Source organism: Melozone crissalis, unplaced genomic scaffold (assembly GCF_028551555.1).
Source record: "Melozone crissalis strain CALT ecotype California unplaced genomic scaffold, PUWL_Pcris_2 ptg000018l_1, whole genome shotgun sequence".
Classification (NCBI taxonomy): Eukaryota; Metazoa; Chordata; class Aves; order Passeriformes; family Passerellidae; genus Melozone; species Melozone crissalis.
The window spans coordinates 38,719,132-38,733,997 of NW_026535796.1; positions in this window are offsets into that span (position 1 = coordinate 38,719,132).

Genomic DNA, 14,866 nt, shown 5'->3' on the forward strand with positions numbered 1-14,866 from the left:
ATGCTAGAGGTCAGAGAGCCCCAGAACTGAAATTACCTGGAGTCTGGAAAATATTAAATGGATGGAGCATCTCTGAGTGCTGGGTTTGTACTTTTCTCTAGCCATTTACTTTAGTTGTTTTTCAGGATAACTAAACTGGATCCTTTTTTGTGGTGGCTTTGGAATAGTTTTTCTGATTGTTTTTTTTGTCTGATACAGGATATATGGACTATTCTTCCAGTTTTTATGTTTTCATTCTTTTTTTTTAATGAAAAGGAAGAGGGTGAAACCCATTATTATTTGAGTTTTTGTGTCTTCCTCTAACAAGTATGTAATTTAGAGCTCCAATTCCCAGTTACATATGATTCATTTTAGAGAGCTCTCAAAAAGTTTTCAAAGGAAAACTAAAATACTGTATCTTCAAACAAATCTCTCAAAAAACATTCTGGTCATTTTACAGGACCCGGACTTTCTCAGTCTTTTTTAAAGAGGAGTACAATTGGTTTAAGCAACATTCTGTATTTTTGGCATAAGGGTAATTCATACTTTAGATTATCAGTGAGGTAGAGGATTTCTATCTACTGCTTTAAAATTAGTTTTCCAAAATAGATCACTCCAGGCATATCAAAGAATAAAAGTTCATTTTCCTAATGAAACAAAACTAAGGGATATTTTTTACAAGACTGTGGCTTGGGACGTGGAAAGATCAGGGATTCTGTGTGATATAGATGAATTAGAAGCAGCTTTTTAGAGAGAGAACAAATTTGATAGTTAAGAAAGGTTTTATAAGGAGATACATAAGAGGATAGAGAACAGTATTTTGTGGATAGAGTTCAAATTCTAAGAGATTAAAATCCTATGTAGGATATCTGTCTTTCACAGTTACTCTGGCAATTATTATAGTCCTTGACATGATGAAATTAAGACAGAGGAGAAGGGCAATGAGCCTAGCTCAAAGTCCAGTAGTCTGTGTGTCTCATTTCAAGTATGAAAATATTTAGAGCATTTCAAAAATTGTTTAAGATTCCAACAACAACTGGAAGAAATGCTCAGTAAGATTTCAGCTTCTATCGTGTAATTATGGCTGGTTCAGAATATGTTGCAAGTTTGATTCCATTAATTGCTTATCTAGAGGATTTTTTACTTTAACATGTTTTTAAAAAATCAGAAAATCTTTTTAGCATGCACTCTATCAAAGCTAATGAATTTTAATAGTAACTGTTTGACAGCAAAAAATGTGATTTAATCGATAAAAACAAGATTTCCCTGTTAGATGAAATCTAGATGGCATCTTACAAATGGAGTTTAGATCTCATAAAAGTTTCAAAAATATTTCTGATTTTAAGAGCCTCCATGGATTATAAGAAACACATTTTTTGCTATTATCAGCCTAATCCAGAAGGTCTGGGGGAAGGCTTAGCTGCACTAATTTCTCTGGGATTGTTCACCACTTCTTTACAGCCTGGACCTCAAATTTCTGCATTGCTTCTGATAAAAAAACCCCAATGCTTATGAAATTCTGTGCATGTTACAGAAACACTGAGTTGGCCATAGGAGAGACTTTGCTAATCAGAGTGTCTCTCTTCTCACTTTTATGCTCCTTACAGAGTTATTGCAATTATCCAACATGCACTCTTTAAGAAAAGTGAGTACTTATGATTCTACAGCTCCCTGCCTTTACAATTTCTTTTTCATCAGTGTGCTGCAGCAGACAAAAAGAGCACTTTGTTAAATTGTGGAGATAAACTCCAACCAGTACACTGACAGGCGGTGGGACAGCCCCACTAGGCAAGAGGCTGTGATGATTAGAGTGGGGTCTGGAATCTCTGAATCCCCTATAACACCTGAGCTGCCTGATCTGCATATGAAATGCAGCTTTTCTGTTTCACTGGAATCTCCTTCCATCCTGTACTTGGAGAAAGAAGGAACTGATTATCTGAGGTAACATTAAAAATTATGGTCTGATTTAATACATTTACCTTATTTCACCCAATTTTTTCCTGATGTTTTATAGTTTTTACTTTTCACCCTGGTAACAGCTTTCCAAAGCTTGTTTGAATATTTAAAAAAAGAAGTGTCTTTTGAATATAAAAATCAAATCTTATAATTCTTCTTCTCCAAGACTACAGATTATCTTACCATAGTTTTGGGGTTTTTTTCTCCCTCAAATGGTATGGAATTTAAAGTCTGACAGAAGAAAGAAGGACTTAACTTTCTTTTTAATCTCCCTGTAAGTACAAAAAATTTCCTTATCTCTGTCTCTGGACAAACTTTCTTCTGTTTTTCTTTGGAGATGAGGAGTTACCAAAAAGTCAGTTTCAATGAAATATGAAAATATTACTAAAGGATTTTTATTAAGGCGAAAGTATTAAAAAAAATACTGTGTCTTTTTTAAGATTTTGCCTTACATGCTACTAGCTGTTCTGAAGTAACAAAGTCAGCAATGAAAGAAACATATCCCGTGGATTTCACACAGGGAGAGATGACTGAGGAACATTTTGTCACTTAACGTGCTAAATCATTTCTGCCTGTAAAGTACTCTTTATTTTATTATTTTGAAATGGATAAACTCCCTAAAAGAAATATTTTTTTAAAATATGTGAGTATCACAAATTTCAAAATTGCCCAACAAATCACCTGATAAACCTCCATTTACAAATAGTTACAGTAATGCGCATTGTCTTTCATTTTATCCGCTCTATTCCAATGTTAGGTTTTTTTCCCTGCTGCTGAGCAATTTTTTTCACCTTTTTCTTTTTAGACACCATCATCTAGTTCTGGTATTCGAGTTTAGATCAATCAACCAGAACTATCAGATTTTACAAGGAGAAGCTGATTGCCTTGAGGATGGCAGGTGATATTTGTCAGTCTAATTGGAGCACAGCAGTGCAAGGAAGCTGAATCTGCCTACGAATCTGCTGAAGTCCTCTCTGTGTTAGGAGAGGAAGATTAAGGTTTAAACTAGACATTCACCTAGTAAACAGCTGTGCAACTTTATGGCATTACAGTCTGCCACTAATTTGTTGTATTTCCTGTTATCCCCCACAGAGCTTGTTGCAAGCAAATTTTCACGAGCGTCTTCAATTAAAATAAGCTGTGGTAGATTGTTCATTTGAATTGATGCTTTAAATGAACTTGCTGAGCTGACATCCAGCTGGAAAGAAGCAAGGAAATTCTGGAGGAATTTTCAGCATTGCAATGGGGATGCAGAAGATGTCATCTCTATCTTCTGGCTTTAAGTAGAAGCTTATTCCCAGCAGGGCCAGGGCTTTGTGCATGGCTTGTGAAGAAGACCACTGAAAACCTAGTATGGTAGTTAAAACACTCTTTTAGAAGTGACAGTAGTGAGTTAAAAATTTTCAGCCTAAGCAGAGAACTGAACTTGATTTTTCCCTCTCTAATAGTCTTCTGGGACTCATAGACAGCAGGGAAGCTGGATCACTTTTATATAGTAAAGAAAATGCATAACTAGGCTCGTGATTCTTCACAGGACCTTGAGCTCAAAACACCTACAGGTAAGGTACCCCAGCAGCTAAATTCTAGGAGCTTAATATCTTTACTGTATTTGTTTTTTTAATCCCTAATTTTTTATTCCTCTGAAGTTTCTGGATATTCCCAAAGAGAAATGAAATGGAGAGAGAAAGATATCAGAAGAGAAAGGGCACAATCTTGCAAGCATATGTTATGTCTGGAAGACATATGCTATGTGGTAAACACATAACTTCATCTAAAGAAGCTACATCCTACTGGCTACAGACAGCATTTCCCAGTGTTAATGACTACTCAGAACCCCCCTCTAACCACTACAGGCATTTTGCCTATGCCACAAAGGTGGAGGTTTTCTAAATATCAAACTATTAAAATTCCATTACCATCTCAATGACAATGATTTATTCACTGGTTTTCTGCAGGGGTTTCAGCCATCGAACCAAGACACTTCTCAGGGTAAAGCAGAAGTTTTCAATGGACTCATGCTCTCGGATGAAGCTTCATACAATTTTTCTTACATAACAGACATAAAATGAAATGAAGTGCATTACTCTAAGAAGTTTAATCTCTGCAGACCATGACATTTCTTAGCTTTCTCAAAAAATTTCTTTCCAGTGGAGGATGTGAAAAGTGTATCTGTCCTATCACTGTAGTTTAAATTGGGTGAATGTCATAACAAATAATGGAAAAAGTGGCATTGGAAGTAGATTTTTTTTTTTTTTTTTTTTTTTTTTTTTTTTTTTTTTTTTTTTTTGGGGGCAAGTTAAGAACTAGCACACAGAACGACACAGAAATACAGCAGAGGGTAAAGAGTTGAAACAGGAGTCCACCAAGACCTGTGGATCTTGTTAGCTGATCTGACCTACCCCCTTTCGATCTTCAATTCTTTGTATTAACCTACAAGCTACCTTACTCCTGCTCTGGTTATGAAATTCAAGAGGAAAACTTGTTCAAAAAAGGAACAAAAATACCTGTGTACCTCTACACACTTTTATTTAATGGCAGAGTCATAGCCTAAAAAGTCTGCTGTTGCTATTGTTAGAGCACAACATATTTGATAGGTTATATAATATTTTATACCTGCTCCACATAAATACTTAAATGTCCAAACAAAAACTTTCAATCTGGTAAAAGAATTCTTCACTTAGATCAAACAGAAGACTCAATTCTAGCAAATCTAGTGTCAGTTTTGTAACCTAGGATCACAAACACAAATTTGGGCCCTAAATTGGGATTTTTGTTGATTACACATGGAGTCATGACCCTCAGCTGTCGCCTTTTGGTTGTGAACCTCGGGACTCTCAGCACCTTGAGATTTTGCTTCTGTGTGCCCATGGGGTATGTCAGTTATCAGAGAGGTAATAATTCTCACATGCTCTTATCCTATTGTTCCCTGTCCCTGTGGTTCCATGGAGGACAGGCCTGACCTGCTGGTACAAGCAGGAGAACAGAAAACAAGAGCACCTCAGGAGCGCAGAATGAACCCACCACTGGGTGTGTTTGTTCCTGCAAACTGGGCTTCTCCACGTGAACCATGAGAAAAAGGAGATGGCAATTTTCAGGAGAAATGAGTACTAAGGTGACTGAGATTTTGAAAGGTGAGTCTTACTTTGGCAGAGCAAAATGGGTGTAAACTGTTTTGAAAATGCAAATTAGGCTGATTATGCCTCTGACCTTTTCCTTATGCATGCACACGTGGCTAGAAAACCAAGGCTTTCCAATTCTTTGGTGTCAATTTCACTGTCAATAAATCACCTGAGAAATAAAGGTGAATATGTTATTCTTATGCTGTTTCTGTCTCAGATCATTTTATGGTATATTGGTCTTTTTCACCCTGCCAGACATTTAGTATGAGTTTTGATTGAATTGCAAGAAGCCTAAAAATTTCAAGATGCACTTTTCTTCTTTCACATAGGTTTTTAAAAACAATGACAAATGCATAGCAAAACTCTTTGGCTCATCTAATTTCACTAATAAACCAGATGTGCTGTGAATTAGTCCTTAGGACCTAATATGCAAATATTGATGGTGCTGATAATCACTGGGTCCTACTTTTTCTAATTCTTTTTACCTTCATTAGCTTCTATTATCTCCCATAAGAAATCCATTTTCCACTGTGATATCTGATGCATGCAACGCAGCACATATCAAGGGTTTAATGGTCTGCCTTTTGAACAATTGAATTTAATGTCCTTTATGATTCTTAGGAAGGACCAGAAGATAATAAGACCATGAGAATAGAACAGTCACTGATCATTTTCAGACAGTGAAACCTAATACAGAGGCTAACTGGTCCCTTGAAGCAAGCTCACCTACCTATGATATACACACAAGATATTCCATCATAAATATTCTCAGGTGGCTTCCTAGTTGTAGGATTAAGAAAAGCTTTACCACAATTACAATACAATGAAAAAACAGTATAGATTATCAACATCAGAACCCTGCTGAAAGTCTTGTTGAGTCCTGCTGAAAGGGATGTATTCAAGAATGTAGGTTAATTCCAAAATGAGAGCTTCGTACAAAGGAGACAGTAAATTATTGTCATATGCAAAGTAAACTTTATTATTGAATGAACATTCTTCCTCCTTTCAAATATTTTTCCATCTTACTCTTTTTCTATATTTTTCTCAGCTGCTAAAATTATGGCCTAATCCCCCCATGTATTTGTCTTTACAGGACTTAAGTCCTGTACACTGTCTTTACAGAGATAAAATGATTATGCACAAATAATTGAAAGTAATTGACAGGTCTTGCTCTGCCTTGACAGGTCTTGCTCTGCCTTACAGTGTAAGTCTGCTGCCACCTATAGATAAATCATAATTTTTGCAAGCAGATATGATGTAGCATTTGAAAAAGATTGCCAGGGGAGCAGTACTGCAGCTATAGGGACCTTCTGTGGCAGAAAAATTAGTGGCTGACTGCACAAGTGGGAACACTGTACAAAGTGTTATCAGTTCTCAGGGTGATAAATGAATCTGCCTGCCATGTCAGTGGTAGGAACCACTAGGGAGTAGGAGTGATAATGTGCAACAGGCAAAGAGTAAGTGAAAACAGAAAAAAGAGAGGAGGTCATGTTTTAGGGATGTGATTTTTGTTTTCTCTCTCAGAAACAGCAAGTTCACATTAAAGGTTATCCAACATACATACATTATTAACTGGGGACAGCAAAAGAGAACAGGACAGAATAGGGAATGTGATAAGAAAAGCTATGTGCCAAATTCTTCTTCATCTTCCTTTAGCCTGCATTTTTAGTTATCATCCCAAGACTTCAAGTGCATCAGAGGACTTTGAAAAATAAGGATCCTTAGGTCTTATTCATTATGTATTGTAGTTATTTTCTGATTAGAAAGTTTCTGACATGACAAGTTTAAAAACATCTTAAAAATAATCACAATACTCAGAGTTATCAATATTTATAAACATGATTTATAATCAAATCTTACTTTTAATCCACTAAAGAATCCCATTAGCAAGAATTAAAACCAAAAAAATGAGGCTTCTGACTAATTACTTCAAAATCCTCTACTTCATGCTACCAGGAGATCATTTCATCCCAGCTTCTGATAACCTAAATAAAAGCATTCTTTATGGCTATTTTGTGATCGGTAAAACATCAAAATGAAACTGGCAAGTGAAAGATCTTTAGTCTAAGGTTAGAGAAAAAAAACAACACAGAGACTTTTTGAAGGTTTTGGTTTTTGGTTTTTTTTTTTTCCTTTTCATTAACAGTTCCTGAAGTTCCTTTTTATTATTAGTATTTTGAAGAAAAAAAGGCAGCAGAGTAAAACATAAATCCCATGCCAGTCTGAATAGATGTGGATTCAGTAAGGGAACAAAACTGGTAACTGTAGATGTGGGATTTGGTGTTAGAACATATTGGGTACTGCAAAACAGAAAAGCAAAGGAAGGCAAACACTTTCCAGAAAATAATTCTTATAGTACATACCTGAGATAATACATGACAAATTTCAACAAATGGTAGCTAGAATGATTTTTAAAAAATGCTTCTCAGTCTTGGATTTCTGATATTTTAAAAATATCAGAATTGTATGTGTAGATTCCTTGGAAATATGTTAGTGCATCAAGAAATTGCCTTAGTGCAAATTCTATTTAAATGCCCATTGAGCAATCCCTGTCAGTCTGTTCAGTCCAGTTAAGTGGGGTATGATCACAATTACAAACTTGAATAATAGTGGCTGCTAGAAACAAAAAAAAAAAAAAAGGTAATCAGATTATTAATAATGTGAGCACTTCCTATGAATTTTGCCACCAGATATGTACTAGAACAAGCTGTAATGGTAGGATGAAAGTATTAAAGACCATGATAAAGATCTAAGTCAGAACACAGTAGCTGTAGGGTACTGTATTTCATTCCAGATCTGCTGTTCCTAGTTCTTTTTGACATCCTATAATATTGAGAACTGAGAAAAATAGAGCAATAACCCAAATGCAAATCATTTTAGGGCTGAAGAAGATTCATCCTCTTTAATTCATTTTTATTGCATGCAAATGACTCAACTTTAGCACACTGGCTTCTCTTTTTTGTGACAACCAATCTTCCTTTTTCAAGTCAGTTATTTCCCTTGAATAATAAATATGGACTAGGGGTTAATAGCTGGATTGGAACAGAGCACCTGAGACAATTGGTTCCCATGACAACCAAACTCATTTATTAGTACTTTTTACTTATTTTCCCCTTATATTCCAAATGAATCTATTAGACGTTAGTGAACCTTAAAATATCTTACAGAAGATTATTGCAGCCATGCATTTCAGATAGGACATCATGGACTTTATACATAATCAATGGTTTCTATCCCTTGAAAATTAATTTTAAAAAAGGCCAAATATCTGCTACATAGAGACTGTTTGGGGACCTCATTTTGACACCATTCATACACCAAGGAATCCAGACATTATTGATAAGGCAGATAGGCCTTGGAAGTCTTCATATATTTTGGAAAACTACCTTATTTGTAAGTTAGAACACAAAGTATTGGTTATTTTTGCTGCAGAGATACACTGTGTAAGCAAACAGAAAATACATCTGAGGAAAAGCAGCATCTCATACTTGGACCAAAATCCTGGGAGGCACAATCCTTGGCTGCTTGTTGAACTTTGGACTGCTCCTGACTGCCACTGACTTTCTCTGGTCTTTGAAATTTATTTAATTTCTCTTCTGTGATAATAATTACAAGCTGTCAACCCACTAGCAATAGGCATCTTGAAACTTCACTTCACTGAGTTGCATAACCTGTTCCAGAACATGTGACTCCAGTGAAGTGATTAGTGTTTCTAGAAAAAGTAGTAGACAACATTTTGTGTGAAATCATTCCTTTTACCATTGTTTTCTGCTTGTTCATATTTTTCTTCTCTTCCATTTAAAAAAATAAGCCCAGTATCCTGGGAGTTTCAGCAAATATCACCACCTTCCAGCTGTACACACCCTCTAACCACAAATGTTACTCCTGTCCTGATGCTGGCACACTGTATAAACTAATCACATAAATAGAATTGCCTTGAGTTTAAATAAAGGGGTTTCTGTGTAAATAAACTCATCAAAAAGGCCTGAATGGCATTTTCTCTTGCTTTGTCTTCTCTTGCAAAGAATCCTTGCAAGAATGTAATACTCTGCATCCTATTTTATTTTAAAATGATAGTTATCCTTTTGTAGAGATATCATTCTGTATCCCGTAATAGGAAGGAATCAGCATCAATGAGGATACCCTGTACTCTACTTGCCTGTTGCTCTTTCTTTTCCCTCACTGGAAAGCAGTAAAGCTGAAAAGCTATATCCTACTCTTTTTCTCCTCTTTCACCTGTCTCACATGCACACCTAGCAGTGTTGGTGTCAGAAAACCAAGTGGTTACTGGTCTGCTTCAATTACCCCAACTGAACATCGTGCTCCATGCTGAAATCAGCTTGGCTGTATCCATCTCCTTCTGGCCCTTTCATCTACTGGTAGAAAATGAGGGAATGAGAGAGAGCCTGTTGATTTCTTCCGTGCTTTTCCTCCTCTTCCTCCTATTTTCCTGTAGCCAGAGCTGGAAATTCACTGCTCAGAGGGCTGAACTGCACTGGAGAAGGAGCATTTAGACCAGACTCTGATGCAGCACATGCCAAAGCATCTCAAAGAACTGTGCCTCAGACACAGACATTTCTCAGAGGAGCATCAAATCCTCTCAGGATAGTGTTAGAGTCTGTTTGAGTTTGATCTCTGCCTCCTCTGACCCTGCTCCCTCTCAGCAGCAGGTGAGGGGCAGGCTGTGCCTTCAGTGCCCCCCTGTCATGGGGACTCAAGACAGTCCTTCTAGACACAGATAAAATAATAATGTGAGAAGAAATGTGCCCCTTCTAAAGAAGCAAGTGTAGGTGTCAGTGTGGCTCAGCAGGGTTCCCAGCTGGTTGAGCTTTATTGCAGAGGTGTTGCCTGTAAGCAGAGAGAGGAGCACTGAAATAGCAGAAATGTACCTCTTTTGGAAACTGTGCCTGACAGTGGTCACCTTGCTACATAAAATATAGCCTATGTCACAGGAGGGCTATAAATTCAATACCACAGAGGCATGACTGCAGTGGTTTATTGTGCTGAAAGAAAAGCAGAAGCAATGCTTTTCCTGAGTTCTGGATAGATGAGGAGCATACAGCATGGCCATCCTTCACTGATGAGTGCTGTGGGCTTGCCAAAGCCACTGCTTTCTACTGTGACAAAAAACAGACAGCAATAACACAGAAGATTCCCAACTGCAGTTCTTGTAATGCACTCTGCATTTGGCAGAATTGAGTGAAAAAACCCACAAAAACAGTCTGCATACATCTAGCCCCAAGAGCATCTTTCCCTTCAGCACATAATATTCCTCTCCGCTTCCATATCTGACTCATGCTCACAAATTCTCCAACACTGCCACCGGTCATAACTCAAAGATTTTTTTCTTCTATTTAAATAACAAGTCTGAATTAAACTGCAAAGATGCTGTAGCTGGCACACTGATAGTATTAATTGCAGTCACAAATTTGATAGTACCTTCTGTATGATAAATTGGCATCATTGATTCTCCTATTTTCCATATTCCGCATGCTTGTTTTTATGCCACCTGTTCTTACCAGCAGCTCATTCTGGCCCTGATCCTGAGAGGAAGGTTCCCCTGGCTATTTCATTCACTTTGGTAGATGTTTCCATGTATGCAAAAGTCTATTTGTGCTGAGCTTCTTATGGGATTTGAAACATCAATTTTGCTACAAAAATTAGTATTAGCATACATGCTCCATCTTTCTGCTTCTTTATTTCTGCTTGAAGCCTCTGATCAGCAAAGCACACAGCTAATGGACACAAACTGGATGTGTTATTTGACTCTGGCCTGCTTTTGTTCAGATATCAATAGCAAATCAGTCTCACATTGCTTATCCTAAATACCTGTCATCACCAATTGAAAGCTGCCCTTGGACTGCTAGGTCTAAATTTCTAGCTTACATCTATCTCAAATATACCTCTACAGGAACAGTTCTGATGCAAACGCCTTGAGCCACCTTTATAATGTAAATCACTATGTGGAGTAAGTGAAGGACAATTCACAGCTGAGTGTCAATTATACTGTAACTCTTTGAAAGGAGGGCACAGGAAAGACTTTCCTACCTCCTCCTTTCAAGGAGTTTTTAAACCAAAAGGCTGGTATATATTTTAATTCTACAGATGGCTTTACAGGTATCACATTGCAGGGTGTTAGTTCACTCAGGTTCACTATGATACTGTGTCTGAACACAGACAACTACATAGTAGGCTGATTTTCGAATCTTTAAATTGTCGGAATTTTTGTGTCCCTTTTGTCTGTTCTCTCTCTTAACCCTTCTTTGGTATGTTTTCAGCTGGAGACACTATTAGCCATCGCCACCTCCAAGACATCTGGTTTAAGTCAAAGTTCTGAGAAAAACAATATTGTTGTATTTTTTCCCTTTAGAAAAAAGAAAGCTATTTTTAAGGCAAACTAATCAGGTTTGGTTTTTTTTGTTTTTTTTTTTTTTACTGTTTGTGTCTTCCATAGTTGATGGAAAATATCCTAGCCATATATTCAGGACTCAGGTAAAATTTTCACTGCAAAACTAGACTCACTTCAGTCATTTGGAGAGACTGTCATTGCAAGAAAACCAGTATTGGAGTGTCCCTTGGAGTATTTTGTGTACCTGTGATTTTTATCAGTGATACCCACTCAGATTCCATTCAAGCTATTTTGTTCCCTCACTACTGGAATGATCACAGGAAAGTACAGATACCAGTGGAGCAGAACAATCTTTATATAGCTTGGAAAATGAAATTTGAAAAATTTGTACATCCGCATCAATTCATGTTATTTTACTTGCACTTAGATAAGGGAGAAGCATTTAAGCAGACAGAGTTCTTCATGACACAAAGTTGTTCAGGGAAACCAATAAGGAATCTCCATGGAAAATCAAACCCAACATTGATATGGATTACCCAACATCTAGGAGTACACAACACCTAAAGAGTGCTGCATGAGCAGAGGAGTGGAATCCTATTAAATATCTGCACTTATGCTACAAGACTTGTAAAAGCATCTGGAGTAAAGAAAATGTACTAATGATAGTTGTGTATTAGCAGGATGAACTGGTGAAAGTCAAGTCTGACTTTAAAATGTCAGATTATTACCTTGTGACATGTTACAGAAAAATCTGGAGTATGACTTGTATGGTCATCTGCTGGTCAATCTCAAAATATTATTCTTATATTACTTTATATGCAGAATGAAAAAAACCTTCAAACTTACCTAAAATACTGTCTCTGGTAGAAAATATGGTCTTAAGAGAGTAACAATTTTCTAGTGATAAGATAAGCCAGCATGCTTATTTTCCAATTTCAAACCAAGTAATTTATATAGAAATAGGGAGAAAAATAAGTTTTATTATTTCAGAATAAATTCATTCTCCTGTCTCCATTGGTACATAAAATGGAATTGGGGAGTGCTATTTTTTCAAACTACCCCTAGTTCCTGAGACAATAATCCATTAACCATGCAACTCACCATAAATGGATTGCAAAACTGACGTTTTTATGAATTATGGTAGTCTTTCAAGTAGCAAGAAGTAAAGTTGCAGCAATTTTCCATGTCTTTAATTTTACTGTCAAAAGGTGTATAAGGGCTATGTCCTGGAACTGATGGATTTCCAGCAGAAAAATTAAATTTCATGTATTAATAGGTAAAAAGAGGGGCTTTGCTGGTATAATTTTAATCTAATTATTAACTCAGGGAAAGCTTTTGTGAATCTGAATTTAACATTAGAATATATGACACAATGATATTAATGGTCTACATGCTGTCCAGATTGTAGTATTGATAGAATTGTATTTCTTTCAGAAAGTAAATTTAGATTCTTACAATAAGAAAGAATGGGAGAGATGAGGAGAAGAGTTATTTTTAAGCATAGCGACACTTTAGTTTCTCTGCCAGGGGACAATTTATTTCAGCTTTTTCATCTTTCTATGCTGCTATTGTTACAATGAATGAGTGAACTTAATTAGCACTGCAAGGAAAGGGCTGTGTTCCCAAAGCTGTCTAAATGGGAAAAATATTTAAAGAACAGAGCAGAAGAAGAATACAAAATTTTTGGAAAGAACAAAAAAACTGCATAAGCTTTAATTTCCTTACTGAAAACACAGTTGCTTATAACATCTCCAAAGTACAGTATTAGAAATGTCTTTGAGATTTTCATAAAAAATAATAGTTGATAACCTTCTTTATAGATGATACTTACTGAAAAGTTTCTAGATAAATGAATAAAGTAATCACTTCATTCTAAATTTAAAAAATTTTACATGATGACACGACTGGATGTATATTGGGTCTCTTCATCCTATTCATTAAAGCTCATTTCTAAGTGGGGATACACTATGGACTCCTGATCAGTATGAATTAAAAATAGACTCAAGCTAAAGCAGCTTATGAAGAAATCAGGAAATTCAATGCCTTTCCTTAGATCAGCTTTGAATATGACTTTGCAACAGGTTTTGAAGAAATTCGAGTTCTTTCCATTTATTTTAGAATTACACTCAGCAATTCAGGTTGTAGATCCCCATCTATATAAAAGAGGTGACACTTTTTGTCTGAAACATGATCATTCTTTTGGTTTATTATTTTTAACACTAAGGTTCAGGAAGAAATGTTGTGTTTCTTGAGGAACCACATTGCTCAGCTGGAGCTCCAAAGTCTACCCCTACCAACAGAAAGAATCCCTCTATACCACACTACATCTAACAGTGGGACCTCAGCTCTCTTGACACCGTAAAAAGAAATATCATTATGGATTTTGGATCGTCAGGACTGAAAATGTTTCTAAGTGAAATAAAAACATGACAAAGCTATAAAGCCCTCATATAAGTTCTTGTAAATAATAAATATTTAGCTGATATATACACATACATATGTATAGATATATATTTTTGATGATTTTCTACCAGATACTCTGTAAGAATAATGAAATATTTACCTGATAGCAGCAACCATAGCAAAAATGCCTCCATGAATTGAGTTGGAAGGTTTCCAGAACCACACAGTAGATATTTTGTTCTGGTTTTGTTGTATATTCTCTTTAAGTCGCATCAATGTCATATCTTGGAGACAAATGTTCAGAGTTATCTTTAAATAAAGTATCCTTTCACACAGTAGGGAGCTCATTTTAAGCACCTGATCATGACTCTTCCTTAGACAGATTATTTGATGGCAAGAAACAATGATGATGGTTCTGGTGATGAAAATAGGGCTGGTATAAGTATTTTCTGTTAGACAAACAATAAATTATAACTGTAAAATTCTGCTTACCATCAGAAAGAAAACCCCAAAAAACCAAAAACATATGCTAAAAGCAAAGTAATATGTATAGAAACATATGTCAACCTTTGGGGTGGAAGAAAAATGCCACAAAAGGACACAGGCGTAACTTCTGGTCATGTCCATATAAGAGAAGCTGAGCATGACTAAATGATGTGATATCAGTATAATCATCCTGATGGCTGCAATGAGGAAGGCCATTACCTGCAAAGTGAAGTTGAAGAAACCTAATAAAATCTAGCTTCCTTGTACATTCTGCAATCTTCCCTAAATAGTATTATATTGCCATGTCCAATTTGCATCTCTCTTCTCACATATTTAAACAGAACAGGTAGTGACACACTGTTCTCTTTTCAAATGAAACAGCTCAATGCCCTGTCTTATTTTGCATTCAAAAGTAAATGTCCAGTTCTTTATGGAAAGGTTATTCTTAGCTGATATATTTTCTTCTTTGGGAAAAGAACTCAACCATTCTCTTTCTTTGTGTTATCTGTTTATATCTCTTCTGATACTACTATAATTTCATTCTGATTTAAGGCAGGTAACATGAAAACAATAT